We start from the raw sequence: 12,846 nt of genomic DNA, 5'->3' as shown, positions 1-12,846 counted from the left end.
TAAGGCATCTAAAGGCAGCGAGGTGTAGTGGAAAGAACATGGATTTTTTACTCAGACCTGGCTTCAAATCACTGCTCTGTCAGCCAGCCAGCATATGCCTTTATACTGTCTTTGTTTTGTCACAGCTAAGTGGAAACAATACCTACCTCCCTGGGTTATAGCAAAGTTGAAGTGACACAATATGTATTAGAAGCCTACCACAGGGCTTAGCATGTGGGAGACATTCAGTAACTATTAACTCTCCTTTTCTCTTTTTCTTCAATATAAATATCAGCTGCCCAGTCACACACTCTTGCAATACCTCTCTATCTGTAATCTTGTTAAATTTCAAGTGTGTTCTTGTTGGGGTCATATGCCCTGCTCACATGGTTTATATGGTTTGTTGTGGATGGCAGATACAAGGAAGGAACTTGTTCCAGGAAGCGGAGCAAGAGAGGTGAGTAGGAAAGCTGAGATTACACCTGTACACAGTGATATTAATGTCATTATAAAAATACCGTGGTACAAACTAGATTCCCTATTACCATTGTTAGTACTAAGAAGAGCACACATCCAGAAGACCCCCACTTCTTTTTTTGATACCCACACAATTATTGTTGCTATTTTGAGTGGGAATTGAAACCACTGTAAGAATACAAGTGATAGAGCTTTCCTTCTGGTCAACAACATTTCACAAAGTGAAAATCGAGGGCTGGTATCTATTATTGTCACTATTTGGTATCATACAGACCTGGGTTCATTTTCACCTTATCATGTAGTAGTTTGACTTCAGAAAAGTTTTTAATCTTTCTGAATTTGTGTCCTTATTCTATTAGTTGGAAGTTCAATTCAATGCCACCATGTTGCACAACTCCAGGGAGCTCCACTCACATAGATCGCACAGGGAGTTAAGCAACTCTGGTTCAGAAACCATAACAAAGACTTAAATAATAGTGGCATAAACAAGGTAGAAATTAATTTTTTAAGTCTATTTATTTTGAGAGAGAGAGAGAGTGAGCATGTGAGCAGGGTTGGGGCTGAGAGAGAGGCAGAGAGAGAGAATTTCAAGCAGGCTCCACACTGTCAGTGCAGAGCCTGATGCAAGGCTAGAACTCATGTACCTGGGAGATCATGAGCTGAGCCGAAACGAAGAGCTGGGTGCTTAACCGACTGAGCCACCCAGGCACCACTAGTAGAAATGATTTCTTACTTATGAGAATGTCTCAGTGTATACAGTCCAGGGCTGATGCATAGGCTCCACAGTGTTGGGGACTTAGATTTCAATGCTCTCACATCAGTCTTATTGCTATACCAGCCATAATGTGCTACTCTCGTTCATGTGGTCCCAGTCAAAAAATCAACATTTACTCAAGTAAGGAGCGAGAAAAGCAAGGAGGAGGACACATTTGTTACCTTGCAGAATACCATCCACAAGCTCTACACCTCCATTCTGCTCATATCACTTTGTTGTTCATAGCTGCAAGAGAGGCTAGGAACTATAAATATTAGCTGTACAGCCATGTGCCCACCAAAAATTTTATTACTTTTCAAGAAGGGAAGAATGGATATTTAGGAACTACTAGTTTCTGTCTGCCTTACTTATAAGGGTTTTGTGAAAATTAAATACATACCTCAAGAAAGTCAATACTCAAGAAAATTTTTTCCTTTTTTTCTCATTGCCCTCACCTTCTTTCCCAAAAAGGGAATTTATTTCCAACAGCCATTCATTAGCAATACATTTACAACACATCAATAAGAATTGTATCAGAGTTCCTGACTGTCTCAGTCAATAGATCTTGCAAGATCAAGATCTTGGGGTCTTGAGTCCAAGCCCTACAGTGGGCGTACAGCCTACTTAAAAAAAAAAATTGCATAGGGGCACCTGGGTGGCTCAGTTGGTTAAGCAGCTGACTCTAGATTTCAGCTCAAGTCATGATCTTGCAGTTGGAGAGTTCCAGCCTCACATCAGGTTTGTGCTGACAGTGTGGCACCTACTTGGGATTCTACCTCTCCTCTCTCCCTGCCCCTCCCCTGCTTACTTTCTCTCTTAAAAATAAATAAATAAACTAAATAAATACCTTAAAAATTGTACAGACTTCATTTTTTTTCTTAACTGGCTAATCACAAAATTCGGCTCTCTATTAAATTGTGGAACACTTGGGCTACCTGGCTGGCTCAGTTACAAAAACATGCAATTCTTGATCTCAGGGTCATGAGTTCGAGGCCCACATTGGGTGTTGAGAGTACTAAAAATAAATAAATACACTTAAAAAAATAAAGTAATAATAAAATGTGCAACACTGTAATGAATGCCTGAAAGGAGCTGCAGAAATAAAAGACTTTGGAAAAGGGAAGCACCAGAAAGAATCTTGAATGTGCTGATTTTGATTAGAAGCTTGGTTCATAAGAAATGAGTAGAGTACTGAAAATGTTGATAAGCAAATTCATGTGAGCAGCTCAGGGGACCCTAACATAGGATACAAATTACTATTGAGAATCACTTTGATCTGTCACTTGGGATAAAGCAGTGGTCTGGGGAAGAAAGGATTTGATTCCAGAAAGAATTGAGTCTGGGCCTGGGTGGAAATATTTTGACTAACAGGAGACAATAGAGACGTCAAGGGTCAGAAATAGAGTAGGGTACTTTTGACAAAATAGGGAGTAAACAAAGGATGATTTTAAAGAAAATGCATTTGTTTACTCATTTATGTGTCTGTTCACTCATTAGTGGTGGGCACAGTGAAATTGGGGGGAGAAACCTAGGATCTTCCCTCAAAAATTTTAGTATGCTATAGAGAGTGAATAATGTAAGTCTTGTGTACTTGAACGTTACCTAATCTATATATGCATTCCACACAATGACACTTTCAAATGGTACACTAAAACAGCAATGTGTATATTACCATGAAACCCATATAGTCAAATCAAATTACAAAGACTTCAAAAACATTGTGCATGTTGTTTAAACTTTTAGTCAGAATAAATATTCACATACACACTTCCTACCTTCTACTCCAAAAATCAGTGTTGCACATAGCACAGAATCTCTTCTTAAATAGTATGGAGATCCTCTTAAATAGGATATTTGCAGTCGTATTTATTGCAACAACATTTTTACTTATAAATCAGATATTTATTTATTCAGTAGTATTATGTAGATACATAGTGACCTCTATATCCTCTCAGTAGGTTATTTTGAGGCCTTCTCAAAAGTTGTGATATTATGATATTTGCAATTAACTGACATGGCTTCAATCCCAACTTCCCCACGATCTAGTCATGTAATCACAGACAAGGCGCTTAATCCCTCTGAGCTGTAAGTCCCTGTAAAATGGAGATAGTAATACCTGCCCTGTCCACCACACAGGATTATTGCCATGCTGTCAGTAAAAGTAAAAAAAGTACAGAGAACAGTGATTTGTTTTAATTGCTGTAATTCCAGGCCTTGAGCATATACCAGTATCCAGGGTGGTATTTAAATTGCTATCTAATTTTTCTGAGCACTTTGAAAGATGAGCTCAGACTAGATTTCTCTTTTTCTCTGGTAAACTACCAAACAACCTCATGTTTTCTATTCCTATTCCTATTTCTGCATTTTTCCTTCTTAACAGTTGCTGAAATGAGAAGTGGTTTAAATAATTTAAGTCCCTGGTAGTTACATACTGAAAATACTGAGAAAACAGTAGATGCTTTTATTTTATTAGAACGATGGGAAAGAATATTAACATTAAGAAAGTCCTGATCTAGTAGTAGAGTTACTTACATTACCTTGCTAATCTCTTTTAGCCCTCACAGCACTGTAGGGTAAGATTGTTGGAGGAAATAAGACTCAGTGGTTTAGTGACCTGCCCCAAATCACAGCTGTGAGTGTGGAGCTGGGATTCAAACCCAAGTTTGAGCACAGCAATTAACTTTTTTCCTCTAACAAATTCCCAAGTGCTGTGGATTCTGCTGGTGTGGAGTCCATGTTTTAAGAACCACTAGGCCAGACTCTGACATATTTATCACCTATTATCTCTCATGCTAAATTCAGCATTGTGTTGGAAACCCAGGATACACTGGCTAGGAAGTAACTCAGGTTACCCCTCTTGAAACACACAGTAAAAAATAAATTAGAGGAACAAAACCACACAAGGCATAGAAAACAAAATTAAAATGGCAAGTGTAAATCCAATCTAATAACATTACATGTGAATGGAACATTGTCAGACTGGATTTTGAAAAAATCCAACTATATACTGTCAACAGGAGACACATTTTAGATTCCAATATACAAATAGAAAGTAAAAGAATGGAAAGGGTATATCATGCAAACAACAAAATAAAGTTGGAGTGATTGTACTAATGTCAGACAAAATAGACTTAAGGCCTATTAACAGAGAATCTTTTTAGAGATTAAGAGGGACATTTCATAATGATAAATGGGTTAATCTGTCAAGAAGCTATAACAACTATAGGCATTTGACATATACATTTGACAACAGATCATCAAAATACATTAAGCAAAAACTGACAGAAATGAGGGGAGAAATAGTGTACAATAATGGTGGGAGACGTCAATACTCCGCTTTCAGAAATGGATAGAGCAATTGGATAGGCCAGCCAGAAAACAGAAGACTTGAACAATGCTATAAACAAACTAGGTCTAATGGACTTCTATAGAGCCCTCCACCCAACAATAGCAGAATACACAATCTTTTCAAGTACACATGGGAAATTCTCCGGGACAGACCATATGCTAAGCCATAAAAACAAACAAATACATATAAGAGGATAGAAATAATACAAAGTTTGTTTTCCAGTAAGAATGGAATGAAATTCGAAATCCATTAACAGAATTTGGGGAAACTTGCAAGTATGTTGAAGTTAAACAATGCACTCCTAAATACTGAAAGGGTCAAAGGAGAAAGCAAAAGGGAAATTAGAAAATACTTGAGATGAATGAAAATGAAAGCACAAATGAAACTTATGGGGTGCAGCTAAAGCAGTGCTTAGAAGATAATTTACAGCTGAAAATGCCAATGTTAAAAAAGAAGAAAGATCTTTAACCAGTAACTTGACCTTCCACGTTGAGACACAAGTAAAAGAAGAGCAAACTAAATTGTAAGCAAGCAGATGGAAGGAAATAAAGATTAAAGAGGAAATGAATGAAATAGAGAATAGGAAAATGATAAAAATAAAAACAAAACAAAAACTGGTCCTTTGACAAGACCAAAAAATTGACAAGCCTTTAGCTAGATTGACCAAGGTAAAAATAGAAAGACTTAAATTCCTGGAATCAGAAATGAATAGGGAACATTATTGTTGACCTTACAGATATAAAAAGGATTATGGAGGAATACTATGAACAATTGTATGCCAATAAGTTAGATAATTTAGATGGAGAAATTTCTATAAAGAAACAAAATACCGAAAGCTGATTTAAGAAACACAGTCTTAATAGGCACATAAAAATGTTAGTAATAAAAAGATCTACCCATGAAGAAAAGTTCAGATGACTTAACTAGCAAATTCTACCAAACATTTCAAGAATTAATTACCAATTCTTCACAAACGCTTACAAAAAAATAGATGAGGGAACATTTCCTAACTCATTCTATTAAGCTATTAGTACCTCGATAACAAAACTAGACAAAAATGTCACACACAAAAAAGCCAAAACTCATTATGTCTTATGAATTTGAACAAATAAAACCTCAACAAAATACTAGCAAATCAGATTCAATAACATATGCAAAGAATTATACACCATGAACAAATGGGATATATTTCAGGAAAGTGAGATTGATTTAATATCCAAAAATCAATAAATGTTATACACCATATCCACACAATTAAAAGGGAAAAAAACCCCACATGGTAATTTAATGGATGCAAAAAAAAATTGACAAAATCCAATACCCTTTCATAATAAAAACAGTTAACAGACTAGGAATAGAAAGAAACTTCCTCAACTTGATAAAAAGCATCTATGGGGGCACCTGGTTGACTCAGTCAGAAGAGCATACGACTCTTGATCTTAGGATCATGAGTTTGAGCCCCACATTGGGTGCAGAGATTACTAAAAAAAAAAAAAATCAACGAATTAATTTTTTAAAAAGATGCTTTAAAAAAAAGCAACTATGAAACCCCACAGCAAACAAGACAAGCATGACTACTTTTGCTACTTCCATTCAACATTATATTGAATGTTCTAGCAGGAAATTAGGCAAGAAAAAGAAATAAAAGGCATCCAGATTGGAAAGGAAGAAGTAAAACTATATTCACAGATGATATAATCTTGTATATAGATAATAAAAAAATCCACCAAAAAAACCTGTTTGAGCTCATAAACTAATACAGTAAGGCTGAAGGATACAAGAGCAATATATAAAAATCAATTGTATTTTTAGACACTAGCAAAAAATACTCAGAAAATGAAATTAAGAAAATTCTATTTTAAAGGGCACAGGGCTGACTTAGTTGGTAGAGAGTGCAACTCTTGATCTCAGGGTTGTGGTTCAAGCCCTGTGTTGGGTGTAGAGCCCACTTAAAGCAAATTCTATTTACAATAATATAAAAAAGAATAAAATAGTTAGCAATAAATTTAATGAGGGGCACCTGGCTGGCTCAGTCAGTGGAGCATGTGACTCTGATGTCGGGGTTATGAGTTCAAGTCCCACATTGGGTATACTTAAAATTACTTAAAAATAAAATCTTAAAAGAGGAATAAATTTAATAAAAGAAGTACAAAATAAATACATACAAAAGTAAACCCATCTGTCTATAGTCAACTGATTTTTGACAAGAATGCCAAGGCCATTCAATGGAGAAAGAAGAATCTTTTCAATAAATGATGTTGGACAACTGGATAGTTACGTGTGAAAGAATGAAGTTGGCCTATCTCAGACTGTATATAAAAATTAATTCAAAATGGACCAACAACCTGAATTCAACAGCTAAAATGATGAAACATTTAAAAAAAAAAATGGTGGGGGGGCACCTGGGTGGCTGAGTCTCTTGAGCTTCTGACTTCGGCTCAGGTCATGATCTCGCAGTTGGTGAGTTCGAGCTCCACATTGGACTCTCTGCTGACAGCTCAGAGCCTGGAGCCTGCTTCAGATTCTGTGTCTCTCTCTCTCTGCCCCACCCCCTCTTGCACTCTGTTTCTCTTTCTCAAAAATAAATATTAAAAAAATGGAGATAAGTCTTATTGACATCCAATTTGTCAATTGGTTCTTAGATATGACACCAGAAGCACAAACAAAAAAAGAAAAAAATAGATAAATTGGGCTTCATCACAATTAAAAACCTTTCTGCTTTAAATGACACCATTAAGTAAAAAGAGAATCCACAGAATGGAAGAAAATATTGATGACTCATATATCGAACATAGGATTTGTATATAGAATACATAAAGAATGCTAACAAGTCAATACTAAAAGACAAATAACCCAATTAGAAATAGGCCAAAGATCTGAGTAGACATTTCTCAAAAAAAAAAAAAAACCCAAAAAACAAAAAACAAATGGCCAAAAAATACATGTAAAACTCAATGACATCAGTAATCATTAGGGAAATGTAAATCAAAATCTCTCACCCACTATTATGGCTATAACAAAAAAGTCAGGGAATCACAAATGTTGATGAAGGTGTTAAGAAATCAGAACATTTAAGGGCGCCTGGGTGGCTCAGTCGGTTAGCGTCTGACTTCGGCTCAAGTCATGATCTCACGGTTCATGAGTTTGAGCCCCCTGTCGGGCTCTATGCTGACAGCTCAGAGCCTGGAGCCTGGAGCCTGCTTTGGATTATGTGTCTCCCTCTCTCTCTGCCCTTCCCCCCCTTGTGCTCTTTCTCTTTCTGTCAAAAATAAGTAAATGTAAAAAAAAAAAAATTAAAAAAAAAAAAGAAATCAGAACATTTAAACACTTAATGGGAATGTAAAATGGTGTAGTGACTTTGCAAAACAAATTGGCAGTTTTCCAAAATGTTAGATATAGAATTTCCATATGACCTGGCAATTCCACTCCTGGATATATAATCTAAAGAATTTAAAACAGGTGTTCAAACAAAATCTTGCTCACAAGTACTCATAGCTACTCCCCACTATTCACAGTAGCCAAAAGGAGAAAATAACCTGAATAGTCTACCAACAGATAAGTGTATAAACAAAAGTTGGTATATCCATACAGTGGAATATTTTTCAGCTATAAAAAAGAATGGTACATGCTACGACATAGATGAACCTTGTAAACATTATTGTAAGTGAAGGAATCCAGACACAAAAGGCTACATACTACAGGATTCCATTTATTGAAATAAGCAGCACTTTCAAATCCTTAAGGACAGAAAACAGATTAGTGGTTCCCCAGGGCAGGAAGAATAGGGGTGGGAAGGGGAAATGGGGACTGTTTACCCCAATAATAATAACAAAAAGATAAAACTTTTATGTACCTACCATCCACTTAAAGAAAAATGTCAAATACGAAGAAGCAGACTGACTTCAACAATAAAAACGCGTTTTTTAATTTAAATTTTTTTTTTTTTTTTTTTTTTTAATAAAAGCAATGGGTCACTGGGGTAGCTCAGTCCATTAAGCATTCAACTTCAGCTCAGGTCATGATCTCATGGTTCGTGGGTTTGAGCCCCGCATCAGGCTCTGTGCTGACAGTTCAGAGCCTGGAGCCTGCTTCGGATTCTGTGTCTCCTTCTCTCTTTGCCCCTCCCCTGCTCGTGCTCTGTCTCTCAGTTTCACAAAAATAAGTAAATGTTAAAAAAAAACAAAAAACCACAAAAGCAAGTTAGAGTCTTTTACTTCATCTGGTACACCAAATAACAAAATATACAGTTCAGAGTTCCTTTGGCCAGTTGTTGGAAGTCAAGAAAATTTATTGAGCATCAAAGTGGCACAATTAGAATTGTGCTTTAGGAAATCCATCTGGCATTACAAGTTTTATTGGTGGGAAGTAGACTGGAGGCACAGACTCCTTGTAATAGAGACTCTTGAGGCCTTAAGTTGGGTGTGGTAGGAACAGAAAGAAACATATGGATGCCTATATTTGCCCTTTGTCTTTTTTTTTATATCCACTACACTTACAATCAAATTTCTGTTGTAGCAGGAGTTAGCAGACCAGAAGACACACAGCAGTATCCTTCTAGATACAGGCATATCTAGAGATTCCCCAAGGAGAACATCAGACCAGGAAATAGGCAGTCTGAAATGATTTTGTTGTTAAGCAAGGAGTTGACAATGTTTGCTTTCTTAGTCTGTCTGCAACAGACCTAAGATAAGCAACAGCTATTATTTACTGATCATTTGCTGAGCGAATTATACGTATATTAGGACTAGCTCACTTAATTCTTTTTTTTAATTAAATTTTTTAAAATGTTTATTTATTTTTGAGAGAGAGAGAGAGAGAGAGAGAGAGAGACAGAGCGTGAGAGGGGGAGGGGCAGAGAGAGAGGGAGACACAGAATCTGAAGCAGGCACCAGGCTCTGAGCTATCGGCACAGAGCCCGAATCGGGACTTGAACTCACGGACCAAGAGATCATGACCTGAGCCGAAGCTGGATGCTTAACCGACTGAACCACCCAGGTGCCCCTTAATTCTTTTTTAACAATCCCGGAAAGCAAGTACTACTTAGTCCATCTTATGGATGAGTAAACTAGGGTTCAGAGAGAATAAGAAACTTGTCCTTTAAGGTAAGAATTGGACTTCATACTTAACTCTAAAGTCTGTGTCTTAAGAAGGAAAAAGGTGGGGGTGCCTGGGTGGCTCAGTCAGTTAAGCATCTGACTGTTGATTTCAGCTCAGGTCATGATCTCAGGGTTCATAATAGGATTGTGCCCTGCTTCAGGCTGTGCACTGACAACAGACAGCCTACTTGGGATTCTCTGTCTCCTTCTCTCTGCCCTTCCCCTGTGCTCTCTCTCTCTCTCAAAAGAAATAAACATTAAAAAAAAAAAAGGAAAAGGGGGGAAAAAGCCAAAATTGAGAAGCATGGTGTTTTTGCTGTTCTAATTATGCCTCTTCTGTCTGAATTTATCATATTTCAGAAGGGCCAGGGTGGGGCCCCTGGGTGGCTCAGTTGGTTAAGCATCTGACTTTGACTCAGGTCATGATCTTGAGGTTTGTGAGTTCGAGCCCCATGACGGGTTCTGTGCTGACAGCTCAGAGCATGGAGCCTGCTTTGGATTCTGTGTCTCCCTTTCTCTCTGCCCTTCCCTGCTCATGCTCTCTCTCTCTCTCTCTCAAAAATAATAAATAAACACTTAAAAAAAAAAAAAAAAAAAGAAGGGCCAGGGTAAATTCATTTGCTTTCTGGAAAATGAAACATATTTATTTTAATCAGTTCTTTGGGTACTCACAAAAAGAGTTTATATATATATCTCTTCTAAGAATGTAAAGATGTTTCCTTATAGTCTGAGAAGGATAAAGCCACAGAGCAAGTTCATACTCCTGAGGTTGGGGGTGAAAGCCTCAACCAAAAATTTGGACTTTCACTGAGCTGAGTATCAGAGGAGGTGGGAAATGAACAGGAAACCAGAAACTACAAGGTCTGGAAGGGGAACTGGAGGTCTTGACTGGGAGTCACTCTGTTGTTTCCTTGAGAATTCATTTCAAGGCCCTCCCAGAAGGAAATGAAAAGATGACCTCTGTAAAACCTGAAGATAAATGAGCGTTATCTTATTAGATGATTGTCTAGGCTCAAGTTACTCTTTGTGTTCATTTCCCTCTGTTGTCTCTCAGCCTTTGGTAAAATCTTATTTAAATGTTTCAACCTGATACAGCTAGGCCACAGGAAGTTCAGGGAAGAGTTCTATCTTAGACAAGAGGCTAAAAGGGAGTAGGTCTTCTTGAGGCCAGCTTGGTGGTGGCAGCATTATGAGCTCCCAAAGGGAAGGTGAAACTCGGACATCAAAGGTGGGGGTTAAGCAGCCCAGCCACTTCTCACCATTGTCTATGGAATAGTCTCCTTCCCTCCGCTGTCTGTTAAGGAGGAGCAGAGGCATCATTTGTGTTAGGGAGTCAGAACATTCTTTATCCATTTACCTTACAACAATGTTTTTCAAACTGCAGGTCAGACCCCGTTAGTAGGTCATAAAATCAACTTATTGGGTGTCAATCGGCACTTTTTTTTTTTTAATTTGAGAGAGAGAGACAGAGAGCAAGCGAGGGAGAGGGGCAGAGGGAGAGAGACTCTTAAGCAGGCTCCATGTTCATCACAGAGCCAGACTCACAGCTTGATCTCACAACTCTGGGATCATGAGCCGAGTCAAAATCAAGAGTCAGATGTTCAACCCACTGAGCCACTCAGGTGCCCCAATCAGCACTTTATTTTTAAATGAAATGGAATAAGAACTATGAGGTACTTAGAAAGTTTAACTATTGTTCATGAGTTTTTGTTTCAGTTCTAAAAAATTGTGTGTCTGTGTGTCTGTGTGTGTCTATGTGTGTCTGTGTAAATGTATATCTTACTGTGGGTTATGATCAGAAAAGTTTGAAAAGCACTTCAACAAGTGTATGTCTAATGAAATCAATTATTCGAGGCGAAAAATGGGGTCCTTACATTTCACTGTATTTTTCTTTCACTTTAGAATTTTCCCTTTAACATGTGTGAAAAATCTTCAAAAAATTCTTTTCAGTGCTTTCATTCAAGAATTATACACTGTTTAATAGTACATAGCTCTGTCATACCTTTGTTCGGCAGGAATGAAGATACAAACTAGTTTAGGTGCCTGGAAATCATGATCTTTGGTGGGAATTGAGCTTCTTTAATCTCTTTACTCCTTTTTTAATGTTTTTATTTATTTTATTTATTTATTTTAATGTTTAATTAATTTATTTATTTTTAATGTTATTTATTATATATATATATTTTTTGTTTTATTTATTTATTTATTTAATTTGTTTTATTTTTTTATTTTTGAGAAAGGGGAGGGCAGAGAGAGAGGGGGACAGAGGACCAGAAGCAGACTCTGTGCTGACAGCAGCGAACCTGATACGGGGCTGGAACTCATGAACTGTGAGATCACGACCTGAGCAGAAGTCAGATGTTCAACCGACTGAGCCATCCAGGCACCCACCTCTTTTCTTCTTTCACAAGTGAAAGGTTTAGGCCTTCTCCTGTCACACAGTTTGACACAATTCACCCAGGCCTGCTGATGGACAGAAACAGTGTGACTCTTCACCTAAAAACCTGCCATTTATAATCTCAGAGATAATTAACTACTTCTCATCACCCCTCACTGCTTAGTTCTTGTAGTCTTTACAGTGATGCTAGATAAGCTCAAGTGACACTGTATAATTTTATTATCTGCCTTTCTAGAATTAAGACAAGGTCACAATGCCCCTCACCCACCCCCTGCTGTCTTGAGGTCAATAGTATGAAATTATAGCATTAATTCTGAACCTCAATCATCCTGAATTAAATGTGACTAAACCTGCTTAATACGTGTATGCCATAGTTAATATGAATTCATTTATCTCCTAGACAGTTTTCATCATTTTATCTGTTGGTTTACAAGCCAACTAATCAGATGTCCATTTCCTTACAGGTTATCAAAGAAAAACAGTAGTACCTCAGTTATGGCTTCACGGTTTGAGGGAAGAAAAAGAACTCTTTACCAAGACAGATGAGCATTTAATAATTATAACTTATAGTAACGTATGGACAATTTAAGGAGAAACTAAGGAAATCCCAACAAAAGCAATATCTTAAATCTTACTGAGTATAAATAATTACTCTGAAATTTAATCCACCCCAGATGGCTAGTCTAAACCAGTCATAGTTATTCTATTGCCTTGCCAGTAATTGGTTCCAAATTTTCATGTGACCAATTGTACCAGGATTCATAGAAATACTTCCTCACTCCGGCTCTTTCCC

General features: G+C 37.2%; 1 long non-coding RNA gene across 1 annotated transcript in view; it reads left to right on the top strand.

The window, feature by feature from the left end:
* Window positions 1-12,846, top strand: part of LOC144616132 (uncharacterized) — a 24,103-nt gene extending 11,257 nt beyond the window's left edge. Inside the window, exon 3 of the long non-coding RNA XR_013555117.2 lies at window positions 12,518-12,846. This is a non-coding gene — a long non-coding RNA (uncharacterized LOC144616132). The remainder of the gene's footprint in view (window positions 1-12,517) is intronic.

Source organism: Panthera onca, chromosome B1, assembly GCF_046562875.1.
Source record: "Panthera onca isolate mPanOnc1 chromosome B1, mPanOnc1 haplotype 2, whole genome shotgun sequence".
In the NCBI taxonomy this organism is placed as follows: Eukaryota; Metazoa; Chordata; class Mammalia; order Carnivora; family Felidae; genus Panthera; species Panthera onca.
Note: the sequence above shows the minus strand (reverse complement) of the source record. Positions and strands in the feature narration are given on the sequence as shown.